This window comes from Elephantulus edwardii, unplaced genomic scaffold (genome assembly GCF_000299155.1).
Source record: "Elephantulus edwardii isolate Elephantulus edwardi_28Jun2011 unplaced genomic scaffold, EleEdw1.0 scaffold00116, whole genome shotgun sequence".
Taxonomy (NCBI): domain Eukaryota; kingdom Metazoa; phylum Chordata; class Mammalia; order Macroscelidea; family Macroscelididae; genus Elephantulus; species Elephantulus edwardii.
This window is the reverse complement of record NW_006399866.1, coordinates 3,314,645-3,330,443: the sequence shown is the minus strand read 5'-3', so window position 1 is coordinate 3,330,443 and position 15,799 is coordinate 3,314,645. Positions and strand designations below refer to the sequence as shown.

The 15,799-nt window shown below is 40.9% G+C and overlaps 1 protein-coding gene and 1 pseudogene across 1 annotated transcript in view; one reads left to right on the top strand and one right to left on the bottom strand.

The window, feature by feature from the left end:
• PPP2R4 (protein phosphatase 2A activator, regulatory subunit 4) overlaps window positions 1-15,799 on the top strand; it is an 81,317-nt gene that overhangs the window by 3,418 nt on the left and 62,100 nt on the right. The window lies entirely within an intron of this gene.
• On the bottom strand, window positions 9,784-10,634 carry LOC102863126 (annotated as a pseudogene).

The following is a 15,799-nucleotide window of genomic DNA, read 5'->3' as shown; positions in this document are numbered from 1 at the left end:
AGAAAGTGCCATACCGCTTTCCACAGGGGTTGCACCATTTTACACTCCCACCAACAGTGAATAAGGGTTCCAGTTTCTCCACAACCTCACCAGCATTTATTGCTTGCTGTTCTGTTAAATTTTGCTATTTTGACTGGGGTGAGATGATATCTCATAGTTGTAACTGTTTAGATTTTGAAGTCACACACAAACCAGGCTCTGCCTTGAAAATTGCATGATGTTGCATTTTCTAATTGCTTGAAAAGGGACTACTTACTATATCTTTTCCCAAGAGTCACAGGGTGCATTCAATAAGATGAGATAGGTAAAGTCTAGACACATGTGGATTGTTATTAAGTGTTGTTTACTATTGTTGTTATTAAGTGCAGTTGAGTCTCAGGGGACTCATAGCGACCCAATGAAGGAGAGTCCTCGACAACGCTTGGGTGCCTTTCATCCCTCTCCACGTTCATAGGGTTTCTGGAGGCAAGCTGTTACAGAAGTGGATGCCATTCCTTCCAAGCTTGTTTTAACTGGGGAGCTCCACCCCACTCTCTGTCCGCATTGGGTAACCAACCATTAACACATTTGACACATTAGTGTCACAGTGTTCAGCAACCACAAGTGACCGCTGTACGGCAACTTGTACATCAGGGCTATACAACCTAGAGGAATATCTGAACAAAAAACAATGAAAGACAAGCCCGAGGGCCGCGGACGGATTAAAAGTCACCCACCTTTGGCTTGGTAGCATCGCTTTCTGTCCACTGGGCCAGCTGATCGGTATCACTCTCTCTCTCTCTTTCTCTCTTTTGATGTTGATGTTATTGTTAAGTGCTGTCGAATCGCAGGTGACTCATAGCAACCCTATGAAGGAGAGTCCTCAACGCTTGGGTGCCTTTCAGCCTCTCTCCAGGTTCATAGGGTTTCCAGAGGCAACCTGTTTACTATTATTCTTTTAAAAAGAGTTACAGGTTGAGCATGTAAATAGGTTCCCAAAAGATGGATGATGATGTGTATTATAGCCTTTGGGGATTTTAGGAACATCTCCAAAACTCTGAACATTGCCATCGTAAGCTGTGAACTCATAGGAGACCTGATTGTCTCTGGCATTTTTGTCAGAGATAGGATGCAAGATTGAAGAAACTGTCTTACCTCACTTATCTCTCACTTAATTTTTTTGTGGTCCTGCTTTTGAAAGCTTGTTTCTTTAATTGAGATTAGGTGTTCTGGTGTTGTTTGAGTATTTGAGTATGATTATGAGAGGGAAAGCGTGATTGAGTGAGATGAGTGCTTTGCTGCAGTGTCTCTTTTGTTGGTTTTCCCCCAGGGACAGGACAAGGTTTGACCCTGGAGGGTTTTTTCCTCGTTGTGAAATTATTTCAGAAAGGTTGCCTCTTACAGGGACCAATACTGTCTAATATACAAGAAGTTTGTGTTCCCAAGGATCATTTGCAGATTGTTTACTGGGAATGTGAAATACATTTTCCCATAAAAACCAATATGATAAGGTTACTAGTCTGGCCTATAAAGCTTTTCATTTAGCATCTGACTAAAGCAGTAATTTACTAATGGCATGGGCCTCAATTCTGGGAACAGTGCTTTCAGGACAAGTGGGAGGAGGAGGAAATTTTCTGGTCTCTTTTTGGGCTCAGGTTTGAATTTTTAGCATAAGTTTGCTATGCTCTTTTTGATTGTTTATTTTTCTTCTTAAGTCTCTAGGTCTCTTCACACTTTTTTTGAGGGCTTCTCTGCTGACTAAGTGGCCTCCCTGCAGACCCTGTATTGGGTTTTCAGGGACTGTAAATAAATTGCCTGTCTTTGAGTTGGCAGTACAGCTGCTTATGACGGGGCTACCAGAGCTCCCCCTTTTTTATTTAGGCAGATCTCATTCCCTGAAATGTCATATATTCTAGAACCTTCTAAGTTCCTGTCCTTGTTTTCTCCCTGCAGCTGATAACAGTGAAGTTGTGGAAGAAAGGTTCACTCTCTGAAGATTTTGTATTTTAGAGGAAGATGCTTACTAATCTGTCAGATTGTCAGTAGTTCAGGTCTTCAACACTCTCTCTAAAATTCTTGAGTCAGAGTTTTTTAGATTTCAGAAAACGGCACCTCATAATCAAACACAAAGTATTTCTGCATGAAAGTATATAAATACCCTAAGGAGTATATTCAGGAATAAGGAGGCTATTCAGGAATCAGATTGTGGAAAGAATCGTAGGAGAATCAGTCAGAATCAGGCCAGGTGCTAACTGTGGAACTGACCATCAATTACTCATGTACAAGTTCAAATTGAAGCTGAAGAAAATTAAAACAAGTCCACGAGAAATAAAATATGGTATTGAGTTCATCACACCTGAATTTAAAAATCATCTTAAGATTAGATTTGAGGCATTGAGCACTAGTGATCAAAAAGAAATGAGTTGTGGGATGAAATAAAAGAAAATCCTTGGAGAGAGCAAAAAGTCATTACAAAACACAGGAAAAAGAAAAGACCAAAATGGATGTCAAAAGAGACTTTGAAAATTGCACTAGAGATTCGAGAAGCCAAGACAAAGGGACAAAATGCCAAAGTAAAAGAGTTGAAACGAAGATTTCAAAGGGCAGCTGATGAAGACAAAGGAAAGTATTATAACAGAATGTGCAAAGAGCTGGAGTTAGAGAATAAAAAGGGAAGAACTTGCTTGGAATTTGTTGAAAGAACTAAAAAACAAATACAAGCCTTGAGTTTCAGTACAGAGAAATATTATGGACAAAATCTTGAATGACCCAAGAAGCATTAGAAGTAGGCAGAGGGTGCACAACTAGGGCAGGATTACATGGATGAATGAGACCTAAAGATTAAGTCCCTGTGTGCTTCATAACCTTTTTCCAGTAGAGTGAAAAGAAAACCTGCTGACTAGGAAAAAACATTTGAAGTGACCTTTTAGACAAAAGTATCATAACAAAAATTTACAGAATACTATAGGGCCTCCACAGGGGAAAGATTGATAAACCAGTTACAAAATGGGCATAAGGTATGGAAATGCCTTTCACAAAGAAAGACATTTGGATGGCCATCAGACACATGGAGAAATGCTCAAAATCATTGACAATAAGAGAGGTGCAAATAAAAAAAGGGCTTATTATCTCACCCCAGTTACAGTGGCTAAGTGTAATGGGATGTTTTATTGTTACGTGCTGTCAAGTTGCCTGCGACTCATAGTGACCCTATGTACAACAGCCCTAAACCCTGCTCTATCCTGTGCCAGTCTCACCGTCTCTGACACACCTACACCCATTACCCCAGTCACTGAATCTATCCACCTCATAGAGGGTCTCCTCCTGCGACGGCAAATAGTAAATGTTGGAGATGTGGAGAGATTGGAACACTCATACGCCGTTGATGGGATTGTAAAATGGTACAACCATTTTGGAATGCAGTTTGGTCTTTCCTCAAAAAGCTGAACATAGAAATTCCATATGACCCAGGTTTTCCACTGTTAGGAATATAACTTAAGGAATACAGAACGAAGACATGAATGGAGATTTGGACATTGATGTTAACAGCAGTATTATTCACAAGAGCAAAAACATGGAAAGAGCCCAAATGTCCATCAACCAATGGCTGGATTGAGAAATTGTACATTCACATGATGCAGTTCTATGCAGCACTCAGGAGCAATGATTTTGAAAAATACATGAGAGAGTAGAGAATATTATGCTGAGTGCACTAACTCAGGTTCATAAGGAGAAATGCGGCTTAAGATCATTTATTGTAAAAACAGAAGGATGACCAGTAAGATGTATATGCATATTATCCAAAGAGGGAAGTGGGGAGGGCATGGGGGCTGAGGGTAGACAGGGAAGAAAATCATGGAGTCATAAGGTGGTTGTGTTTTTTTTTTCTTTGCAAAAATTGTGGTCTTTCTTAGGGAAACAGGTTGTAGGAGGCAAGGGGAGGCAAATGATATCACACAATAAAAGTCCCCAGGTTTATTCCAGCACAAGAATGCAGGAATCCTTTGGGTTTCCCCGATTGTCCAGCAAGCCTTGTCTCATAGAAGTCCCATGTAAGCTCTTCCATCAGTTGTTGAGAAGGTCATAAGGTTTTGTGGGTGAAAGGAGGAGGTGAAGGGAAAACGACTAGAACAACCCACCACAATGTACATTAATGAAACACAATGTAAATAAACTGTATAGAAACAGTGAAAAATGAAGATGGAATACACAGAATCACCGTGCCAAAAAGAATTGGTCAACACTGAAATATTTCAGAAAGTACCATAAGATCTAGTGGTAATGAAGAGCCAATGGAAATGAAGAAGTTAAAGCTGTACTGAAGGCACTGGCAAAAAAATAAGGTCCCAAGAATTGATGGGGTACCAGTTGACATTTCAGATAACAGATACAGTCTTGGACATGCTCATCAGTCTGCCAGGAAATTTGGAGGACAGCTCCTTGGCTGACTGACTAGAAGAGATCCATATGTGTTCCCATTCTCAAGAAGAATGATCAGCAGAATGTGGAAATAAACAATGTCACATGCAAGCAAAATATACTGAAGATCATAAAAAATGGCTAAAACAGTACATTGACAGAGAACTGCCAGTTTAAGCTGTGTTTAAAAGAGGCTGTGGCACCAGGGACATCATATTTAATGTCAGATGGAGCTGCCTGAAAGCAAAGAATACCAGAAGAAATTCTGTTTTATTGACTATGTAAAGGCATTTGACTATGGATTATAACAAACTGTGACTAACATTGAGAGTGGGAATCCCAAATACTTATGTGTTGCAGACCGAGGGTAAAGTATTTTTATAATTATTAATAATGAGACAGACTACCAAGAATGAGAGAACAGAGTGCATAAAAGACAGAGGGCCAGCAGTTCCCATGACTGACGGCCTCAAGCCATGCCTCTCTGAGTATTTTTTGAGAATCATAAGGAAGGTAAACAAAGGAAGAGGAAGACTGTAACAACCTGCATTATGTGAACGATACACCTTGCGTGTTGAAAGTGAATAGGACTTGAAACACTTGCTGCAGAAGACCAGTGTCTACAGTCTTGAATATAGATTATATTGAAACATTAAGAAGACAGGAATCCTCATCAGTGGACCGATAAGCAACCTCATGATTGAAGAGATTGAAATTGCCAACAATTTCATCTTAGTTGGATCTACAGCCAACACCCTTGGTATCAACAATCAGGAGATCAGTAGCCATATTGCATTGGGAGAGTTCTCTGTAAGGGACGTCTGCAAATTACTGAATAGCAGTAATAAGAGTTTGAAGATTCAGGTGCACCTGATTCAGTTCATTCTCTTTTCAATGCCTGTTAACTGCATCGGAGAGCTGGACAATGAATAAGCATCACAGTTTTCTGGGAGGCAAAGATGATGAAATTTTGTCTCTTGTATTTTGGGCGTTGTTAGGAAAGGCTGTTCTTTGGAAAGGGAGATCATATTTTGATAGATGGAGATGGATGGTCAGCAGAAGGAAAGATCCATCAGTGAGATAGCTTGAGATAGTGACTGCAACAGTGGTCTCAAGTGTGTCAGAGTTGATGAGTATGGGACAGAGTTCAAATCTGTGTAAGGTTGCTGTGAGTTGTACTCATCTTGAGGGCACATAAAAGCAACAAGGAGGCTGTACTATCATGCATTTGCAGGTTCAGATTTTTGCCACCAAATTGAATTTTTGCTAAATTTAGAAATACTTGGGGCTTTTGTATATTTTTTGGATTTTGGAATTAGAGATAAGAGATTGTGGATTTGTAGTTCCCAGTCTCTCCAAGGGAAGAAAGTCCTGCAGAGTGGAGATGATATTTTTTTGACATAAAGGCCACTTAGTAGTTAACTTTTCTGTGATATGTCCATAAATCAGCCCACTAGTCCTCTAGGAACTGCCTTTGTTTTCCTAACCTCCTCGTGTTTCAGAAGCTCCATCTAAAATGGTTATTATATTTAATTCTGCTTACTGTTGTTATGTGCTGTCAAGTCACTTGTGACTCATGGCGACTTTTTGTACAACAGCCCTGAAACCTCTTTTATCCTGTACCAAGTTTACTGTCTCCCAACACACCTACCCTCATTATACCAGTCACTGTATCAGTCTGTCTCATTGATAGTCTCCCTCTCTTTTTCATCCCTCCACCCTTCTAAGCATGATGCTTCTCTCCAAGCACTGGTCCCTCCTTGCAACATACCCAAAGTATGTCAGACTAAGACTCAGAATCCTTACCTCCAAGGAGCAGGCAGGCTAGTTTCACACTCTGTAGGATGTACCTCTCTGTTCTCCTGGCAGTCTCTTCTCCAGCACCACAGCTTAAAGGCATCAATTATCATCCCTAGTCATTGTCCAGCTTTGACGCATAGCAAGCAATTGCGAAGACTATGGCCTGGATCAGGCATACCTTAGTCTCCAGACTGATGTCATTACTCTTCAGTACTCTGGAGAGGTCCCTGACTTTCCCAAAGTATTCTTGTTTTATATGGAATATGAGTTTAAAAAAGGGAAGTCTCCTATAAACCTACCCTCTAGAGTTGATGATCTTTGTTGTTTAGTACTTAAGATTTTTCTATGCAGATGTAACATGCGTATGTATCCCTCTATCTGTCCCTCCCTCCGTCCCTCCTTCCTTCCCTCTTCTCTCTCCTCCCCTCTGTCCACTTCCTTCCTACCCTCCTTCCCTCCTACCCTCCTTCCTTGCCTAGGGAGCACTGGTGGTTTAGTGGCAAGAAGCTGTCCTGAAATCCCAAAGACACGCAGTTCGAGACCACCAGCTGCTCTGTGGGAGAAGGATGGGCAAAGCTCCCTTTGTGTGATTAACTGCCTCTGAAAACTCGCCCTAGGGTCAGTTATGGCTTAGCTATGGGTTGATTCCAACTCTGCGGTACACAACAATATGCATGACTCTGGTAGCCTAATGGTAAGGAATTGTGCTGCCAGCCCAAAGGCATGTAGTTTGAGTCCACCACCTGCTTCACAGGAAAAAGATAGACATTCTCCCCATGAAAACTCACCAGAGGATCAGCTGTGGGTCAGTTCTACCTTGAATATAAATAGCAATAACAATGTATTGCTTTTACAAAAATAGAATTATAATATGCATCCCATGGCTACTGAGTTGAATCTGACTCACAGTGACCTTATGGGACAAAAGTAGAAGTGCACCACTGGATGGGGGAGACCACACACACACACACACACACACACACACACACACACACACAAGACGTCCAAGGTGGTAATCTGTGGAAGCACACCGTGGCTGGTGGTTTTTATCTGCTGATCTTTGAGTTAGCTCCTAAGCACTTAATGACTGTGTCACCTCCTATGTATACATACATACGACAGGAGTGCTATTATAATATACATACTAAATATACAATTTACCTTCTTCACATAGTAATCTATTGACTGCCTTTTTTGTCAATAATAGAGGTTTTATTCTTTAAAAGCTATTGAGAGTTCCATTATGTAGAGAAATCAGTTTTTACCCATTGCCTCATCAATTTATACTTGAGTAGTTTCTGGTTATTTTTCTAATGTAGTAAGCACTCTATGTACAAGTTTGTGTATTTCTGTATCTGTTGGGGTAGATTCCTATAAGTAGAACTGTTTGCTTAATTGAGTATGTACATTTTTTAAAATTTCAAAAGATAGTACTTAATTGCCCCTTTATCAGATTATACCTGTTAATGCCTTCCCCAGTGATACAGGAGAACTGCTTATTTCCCCTTACCCAAATCAGCACCAAAGGTTTTTAAGCTGCCAGTGTGTAAAATGGTAGCATAGCATCTAGCTTGAGGAGGGCAAAATAGAACCACCTCAGTCTAAAGTAGATTCTTCTGAAGTGAAAAACCAAACAGAAGTCTCCCCTCTAATATTTATACCATTTCTGATACCAGCTATCCCTCCCTTTAATGGCACTATCTACTTCTGGTTCAATAATTTGTTGCAGTGGCCACAGAGAACTCACCAACAATAATGGAATTTATTATAATGAAAATTAACAGGTTATAATTCATGGTGAGGAATAACTCAATATAGAGTTCTTTGATCAAGGCAACCTCTTACTTGTGCCTAAAGAAAAATGTCTCTCTGGCCCTTGGCCCCTTGCCTCCTTGCCTGAGCTCTTCCTCTGCTTGGGCAAATACTAAAAACTCTTAGAGTCCTTACAAGTGTCCAAAGTTACCACGCTCAGCCTGAAGGTGCTTAACTATTTTCCATGAGGCAGCAAGCTAGATTCCATTGAGTGTGCAGAGGCACTTCACTCTTTAGTCCCTTACTCAATGGTTTTCCTGTCACTCTGTGGGCTGAGTATCCCACTGTGCTATCTCCTGCTGATCTCAGTTCTGTTGACTCTGCTGTTGCTTCTCTTGTCTCCATTGTTCCATTTCTTTCTGCCCATTGGGTCTGGAAGGTTCTCATTGCAGGGATCCTAGGTTCATAGGAAGTACTCTATTCCTAGGTCTTTTTTCTTGTCTGCTGGGGAACTCTCCCACTCTACTTAGATATCTTTCCTTTTATTGAATATGAAAGGTCTGACTCAAGGGTATGACTTGACTAAGGATTATAAGGCTAGTCCCTGGGCTAAACTGGTGCCTTGAATCCTACCTTAATTCACCCTTTATTAGGACCATACTATAGACATGTTGTACCATAGAGTCAGAATGGACTCATAGCTGACCCTCAGAGGCAGTTAGTTGCATGGGAGGAGATTGCCCTTCCTTGTCCCTTGGAGCAGCTGTGGCCTCAAACTGCATGCCTTCAGGATTGCAATGCAGCTTCTTAACACTATGCCATCAGAGCTCCCAACTATAGGCATAGAGGTGGGATATTTTTTTTGTTTTGTTGTTGTTTTAGATATGTCTTGGAGAGGGTGCAACTGGAGTGCTCTTTGGAGGCAAGAATGAGGATACTTTGCCTCACATACTTTGAGCATGTGCTAGGAGGAGCTATTCCTTGGAGGAGGATATGATACTGGGAAAGGTGGGGGATTGGTGAAGGAGAGGAAGACCCTCAACCAGGTGGATTGACATGGTGACTGCCGCAGTTGACTCTGTATGTCAGGAGGTGTGAGGATGGCACAGGATAGGATAGGACTCAGATCTTTTGTTCATAGAATCACTTTGAATCATACTCAACTTGATGGCACCTAACAACAGCAACGGGGGCGGGGGGAGAGGGGAGAAGTAAGTACACAGAGGGCTAAGAAAACAACTGGAAAATGTCATCTGGAAATAAGGCAGGTTCTAATTTCTAAAGGAATTTTACTTCCTTGGGACAGAATGGGAGAGAATCTGTTGCTTTGATCACCAAAACAGGTCAGACCAATACTGGACATCCTGTCAGCACCATGGCCTGGCTGCCACAGGGACAAATAGCTGGCTTTGAAGATGCACATGCATGGGATTTCGTGTGGCCTGGGACCCTTGTGTCCCTGTGTTTTTCTAGCATTCGTTTCTGGCATGCTGAGCTTCCCCAGGTCCCATTGGAAGGATGGGTGTTTAGAATGACATTTGTCTTCGCACTGTGTGATGCAGTGGCTGCAAGTCTTCTGGTTTCTGTGGCTCTGATCTTGACCTTGAGGAGGTTCATAGCCACTGGGTAAGGGCTTTTGCAGATGAAGCTTTCCTTGGAGCTGCCTGTGCCTGGGGCTAACCTTCAGGTAGGACATGGGCAGATATAAAATATCTTAAGAGTATGAAATGAGGATGTCCAGTCTGTTCTGTCAAGTGTAAAGTATGCACATATGCAGCCTGGGAATGCCAGCTGTCCCTGTGGTTGCTGGCTGCCTCTACTCTTCATATGGGCTTATATAGCAAGGTGATAACTTCTTATACCGGTGGATGGCATCACCCTGTCCTTGATGGAAAGAGCATAGAGGTTCAACATGACATGATTGAGCCTGGGCAGCAAGGCTGGATCACACACAATCTTTGTGTCCTTGTTCAGGATGACCTGGAGCGGATGTGATGCAAAGATGGAGAGTGCCTTAAATCCCTTTTTTGGGTTTGGAGATGTACGGCTCTTCGTGGTTGGGTCCTGGTGGCGAACTGGACAGCTTTGCAGGTGTATCAGGGCACTTTTGGGAATCCACCATTACAGTGTCAAATACTTCAAAGTCCGTTTTCTTTACTTGAATATTGTTCTTAATGGTGCCAAGCTGGCTGGTTACTATTGGCTCAGAAAAATTGTATGTTCACTGGTCATCCATGGAAAACTTGTACTGATTCTTGCCTTTAGCAGATTCAGGATGGCTACAAAGTTATTGAAGCTTCTTGTGAGGGGGATTTTGTTCCAGTTATTGAAGGAGCCAACTAAATAAATATCCTTTCCGCCTCTTGTCCATCTGAATGTGGTCGGTCGTGCTTGGGTGGGAGCTTTATCATTCACTTCCAGATCATGCTGCCAGGCCAGGGTTTCCTCCTTTTCTGGAGCAGCTATTACCACAAAGTCCACATTCAGGCCTTGCAACTTCCAAGCTCTGTGTCTTGGTTTTCTCTTGTAAATTTCTTTGAAGTGAAAAAGATTGGTGTCCTCAGGGCAGTCCATCAGGATCTTGGGCCCATCTGCTTGTTTGGTACCCCCCTTGCTGTCCTTCCAGGTGTCTTGTCTTCACCTTGCTGCTCCAGCCCATGGCACTTGCTGCTTGTGTTGCCCATGGCAGAGTCTGTGGGGACACTGCTCTGGCAGAGGGCGGTGAGAACACAAGGAGTCCAATACTTTGCAGCAGCTCTTTGCTCCAGAGGTAAAAGTTTTCACACATCAAAAAATGAAAGATAATACATTAGATCACAAAATAGAGAATGAATACATCATTCTGTAGCTACCAAATCAAATGATTATATGATTGCCAAACCATTGAAAATCAAGGCCCGGCTAAATTGATGCATAATTTTATTTTATTTTTTTACACATAATTTTAACCATCACAGGTTCCATATACCTTACTTGGATTAGCAGCACACTGTCCAATCTTCTTGGTGGACCATAACACCTAATTTGCTTAGGGGAAAAGCTTTCTTTGTCTCTCAGCTCTTCAAGGAGGAACGGTCTTGTCTCTTCTGAGCTGCTACTTCTGGCAATCTTTGTGGCTCAACAGCTTAGTTTTCTAAGTTCTACTTCTTGATATTTGTGCATGTTTTGCATGAGCACAATTAAGTGTTCTGCAGTTCTCATTCTTTGCAGTGTTATCCATAATATTTTCATAACAGTTTCAGCCAAGATCTCTATGACTTCAGCAGTTATATCCCTCACTGTATTTCCTTTTCTGAATTTACACTTCTGACATTCTAAACTGTGAGAAAGTAAATTTTTGTCTGTTAAAGTCATCCAGTTGTGGTATTTCTGCTATAGCGGTACTAGATAACTGAGAAAATGTGGTACCAAGAAGGGAGGATTCTGCTGCAACATAGACTGTGGAAATAATTTTGGAATTGGGTAATAGTTGGAGGCTGGAAGTAACTCTGGTGGCTTAGTGGTAAGGAGTTACTCTGCCAACCCAAAGACATGCAGTTTGAATCACCAGCTGCTATGTAGGAGAAAGATGGCAGTCTCCTCTGTTGCAATTTGCTGCCTCAAAACCCGCTGGAGGGTCAGCTATGAGTTGAGTCTGACTCAGTGTCACAGAACAGCACCAACAACAGTAGTACAAAACTTAGATTAGAAAAAAAATACCCCAAAAAACAAAAAAACAACTTAGATTCAGTTGAAGAGACTGGGTAGAATTTTGGATGCCAAGGTAACTCTGGAGAAGACTCAGGAGAAAATTAAGAGAATTATAAAGAAAGTCTCATCATCTAAGAAAATATGGATGGTGCCATCAGAGAATGTTGCTAGAAATTTTGTTAAATGTGCTTTTGGTGAAGCTTTAAAATAAACTGATGACAAAACAACTATGTGATACCATCTCACTCCAGCAACAACAGCAAAGTCCAACAGGGCAGCAAACAGCAAATGCTGGCGAGGTTGTGGAGAGATTGGAACTCTTATTCACTGCTGTTGGGAATGTAAAATGGTACAGCCACTATGTAACATGGCCTGGCACTCTCTCAAAAGGTTGTGAATAGAAATACCATTTGACCCAGCATTTCCACTACCAGGAATATACCCTAAAGAAACCAGAGCCACAGTTCAAACAGATGAATGGGACACCAATGTTTATTGCTGCATTATTTGCAGTAGCAAAGAGATGGAAGCTACTCACATGCCTATCAACAAACACATTGCTAGAAAAACTATGGTACAGTTATGCAATGGAATATTATGCAGCATTGAGAAACAATGAACTTGTAAAATATTACACAACATATAGGAGCCTGGAGGACATAATGCTGAGTGAAATATCTCAGTCATAAAAGGAAAATACTGCATAATACCACTGTTGTAAAAATAGGACTGCCATGGGTGGGTGGGAGTGAGAATGGGAAAACGGTAGATTGATAATGAACACTGCACTGTAACCGATGAGGAGAAGGACAGTCTAGCATTCTATATATGATAGCTGTCTAGAACAAGGGACATGTGGGCTGGGCTAAGGGAGAAGATAATGTGCAACAATGAGTAAAAAATAAATACTGATATTGAAGCAAAAACCAAAAAGAAATTGATGAACATGAAAGGTGATGCTTTCTATATAATGGTAAACTTATTTGAAGTTGTTTGAATTATTTTCAGTTGTTTGATGTTATTTTTGTTAAGTGCTGTTGAGTTGAGTATGACTCAGAGTGACCCTATGAACATCTCTGAACCCTGTTCTGTCTTCAGCTGTCCTTATTATCCCCAATTCATTTGAGCCTATTGGCATAGACATTGTATCAGTTCATTTTGTTGATGGTCTTCCTCTTTTGCTGACGTACCTTTCCAAGCATGATGTCCGTTTCCAAGCAATAGCCTCTCTTAACAACTTGTCCAAAGTATGTGAAATGAAGCTTTGTCATTCTTCCCTCCAAGGAGTACTCTGGTTGCATTTTTTTTCAAGATGTATCTTTGGTTTTTTTTTTGGAAGTCCATAGTATAGTCATTATTCTTCTCCAACACCCCAGCTCAAAACACATCAATTCCTCTCCTGTCATCCTTTTTCATTGTACAGTTCTCAGTTGCATAGCAGATGACTGGAAAGACTGTGACATGAATCAAGTGCACTTTAGTCTTTAAACTGACATCATTGCTCTTCATCCCTTTGGAATGATCCCTGAGATCAGGCTGCTTGCTGTGCTATACATCTCTCACTGGTATCAGTTGATTGTGGATTCAAGCAAGATGAAATCATTGACAGTTTCTATTTTTTCTCCATCTATCATGATGTTGACTATTGACCCAGAGGTGAGGATTTTTGTTTTCTTGATGTTGATAGTAATTCATGTTGAAAACAGCAGTCCTTGATCCTCTGTAGCAAGTGCCTCAGATTCTTCTCGCTTTCAACAAGCAAGGATGTGCCATCTGTATAACACAGGTTGTTGATGTAGTAGTTGTTATATTCCACTGACTTGCCTATAACTCATAGTGTAACCCTATGTACAACAGCTCTGAAGCCTTCCCTATCCTGAACCAGTCTCACTGACTCTTGACACACCTACCCTCATTACCTCAGTTACTGTGTCAATCCTTCTCATCTGGGATCTTCCTCTCCTACACTGGCCCTCCATCTTCCCAAGCATGATGTCCTTTTCCAAGGACCAATTCCTCCTGGCCCAAAGAATGTGAGTGAGTGAGTGAGCTTCAAAAATACTATCCTCCTGATGTCATGCTGCTCCTCATAAAATTCAGCTTCTCAGATGGTTTGCTTAGCATGCAGATAATTAAGTGCCAACAAGTCTTCCAGGACTTAAAGCAACCCTATGAACAAAAGATCTGAACCTTGCCACATCCTGTACTATCCTCACCATCTCTGATATGCTCAAGCCTGTTGTTACAGTCGTCTTGTTGAAGGTTGTCTTCTCTTTCTCTGACCCTCCATATTTCCCAGCTTGATGCCCTTTTCCAAGGTGTTGATGGTGGCTCCAAGTAAAATTGTTGACAACTTCAGTCTTTTCTCCATCTCTCATGATGTTGTTTATTGGTCTAGTCGTGAGAAGTTTTGTCTTTTTGGTGTTGTCCTATAATCCATATGGATGGCTGTAGACGTTGATCTTCAGTAAGTGGTTCAAGTTCTTTTCAGCTTCTGGAAGCAAAGTCATGTCATTTGCATAATGCAGGTTGTTGCTGATCCTGATGCCACATTCTTTTTGCCAAAGTTTGGCTTCTCATATAATTTGTTCTGTATTCAGATTGAACAGATCTGGAGAAAAGATACAACCCTGATGCACATTTTCCTGATTTTAAATCATACAGTGTAAGTTAGAGCTTAAAATTTATTAGAGAATTTTGTTGATGAGATTTCTATGCAAGACCTTAATGGTGCTATGTGATTTCTCCTTGCCACTTACTATGAAATGCAACAAGAAGAGGTGAATTTAAAAATGAAGTATGTGTCTATGAACTTTGTAAGTAAACCAGTATAAAATAAAAATTTTGTTTAGAAAGAAAAAGAACTTTGTGAATTGAAAATAGAACATAAAGATTTAGGAAATAGTATAAACTAAGGACACATGTCCTGTAATTTTCACCAAGGACATGAGTACACAATCTTTTGTTAAAGAGATTTAAGCCTGTGACTCTTATGGATCTAACTAACTACAACAGCAGAAAACCCATCTACTTAGATTGAAGAAGACAGAGAAGGAAAGGAGAGAATGCTGTCTGTTGCTTGGAATTCTGTAGGCAGGAAACAAGCTAAAAGGAACTACATCCATTGTCTTTTCAAGCAAAGGAGAAAAAAATCATTACTGGAGCAGATTGGAGATCAGCAGAGCTATTAGGAAGATAAGAAGGAGGATCTTCTTGGTTTTGAGGGATGCATCCACAGTCTCAGATCTCAGATGATGAGGTCATAGCTTTCAAATAGTTGAACTGTTGCTGCTGCTAAGGTGTTGCGGGTCAGGGGATGAACCTGCCACCCAAAGCTGAGGCTGCCATGCTCGAGGGTCAGAAGGATGGGAGGCCTGTAAGTTTCACCGTCCTTGCCTCTAAGGAGCATCCTGTTGCACTTCCTCCTCCAGGACAGACTTCTTTGTTCTTTTGGCAGTCCATGGTATAGTCAATACTTTTCACCAACACCACAATCAAAAAGTGTCACTTCTTCAGTTTTCCTTACTCATTGTCTTTTTTAAACTTTCACATGAAAATGAAACAATTGGAAATACCATGACTTAGACCAGGTGCACCTTAATCCATAGAAGAATGGATTATTTTTGTGTTCTCAGTTCTATTCCATTGGTTTATATATCAGTTATTGTGCCAATTCCAAGTTCTACTACTGTGATATATAGTAGAGTTTGAGATCAGAAAGTGTCAGGTCTCCTGTGCTTCTTTCATTCATGTCAGTCACACTTTTATTCCATATTGTGCCATTTATGTCTTCTTATTTTCCATTGTTAGGATTGGCAGGGGCTTATTAAGACTATTAATCGTTTCAGTGAACCAACTTTTAGGCTCATTAGTGTCCCCCCCCCCTTCCTGTTTATTTCTGCTCTTTATTATTTCCTTCCTTCTGGAGACTGTAGGCTTCTCTTGCTGTTCTTTTTGTAATTGTTGGAGATGTAAGATGTTCATTTTTTATTCTTCTAGTCCATAGGGTGCTTTAGGCAGAATATTAAATGATCCAGGAAGTATTAAAAGAAGATGGAAGGAATATACCGAGTCATTGTATCAAAAGGAATTGGCAGACACAGAAGAATTTAATGAAATAACATATGAGCAAGAGCCTATGGTGATGAAGGAAGAAGTT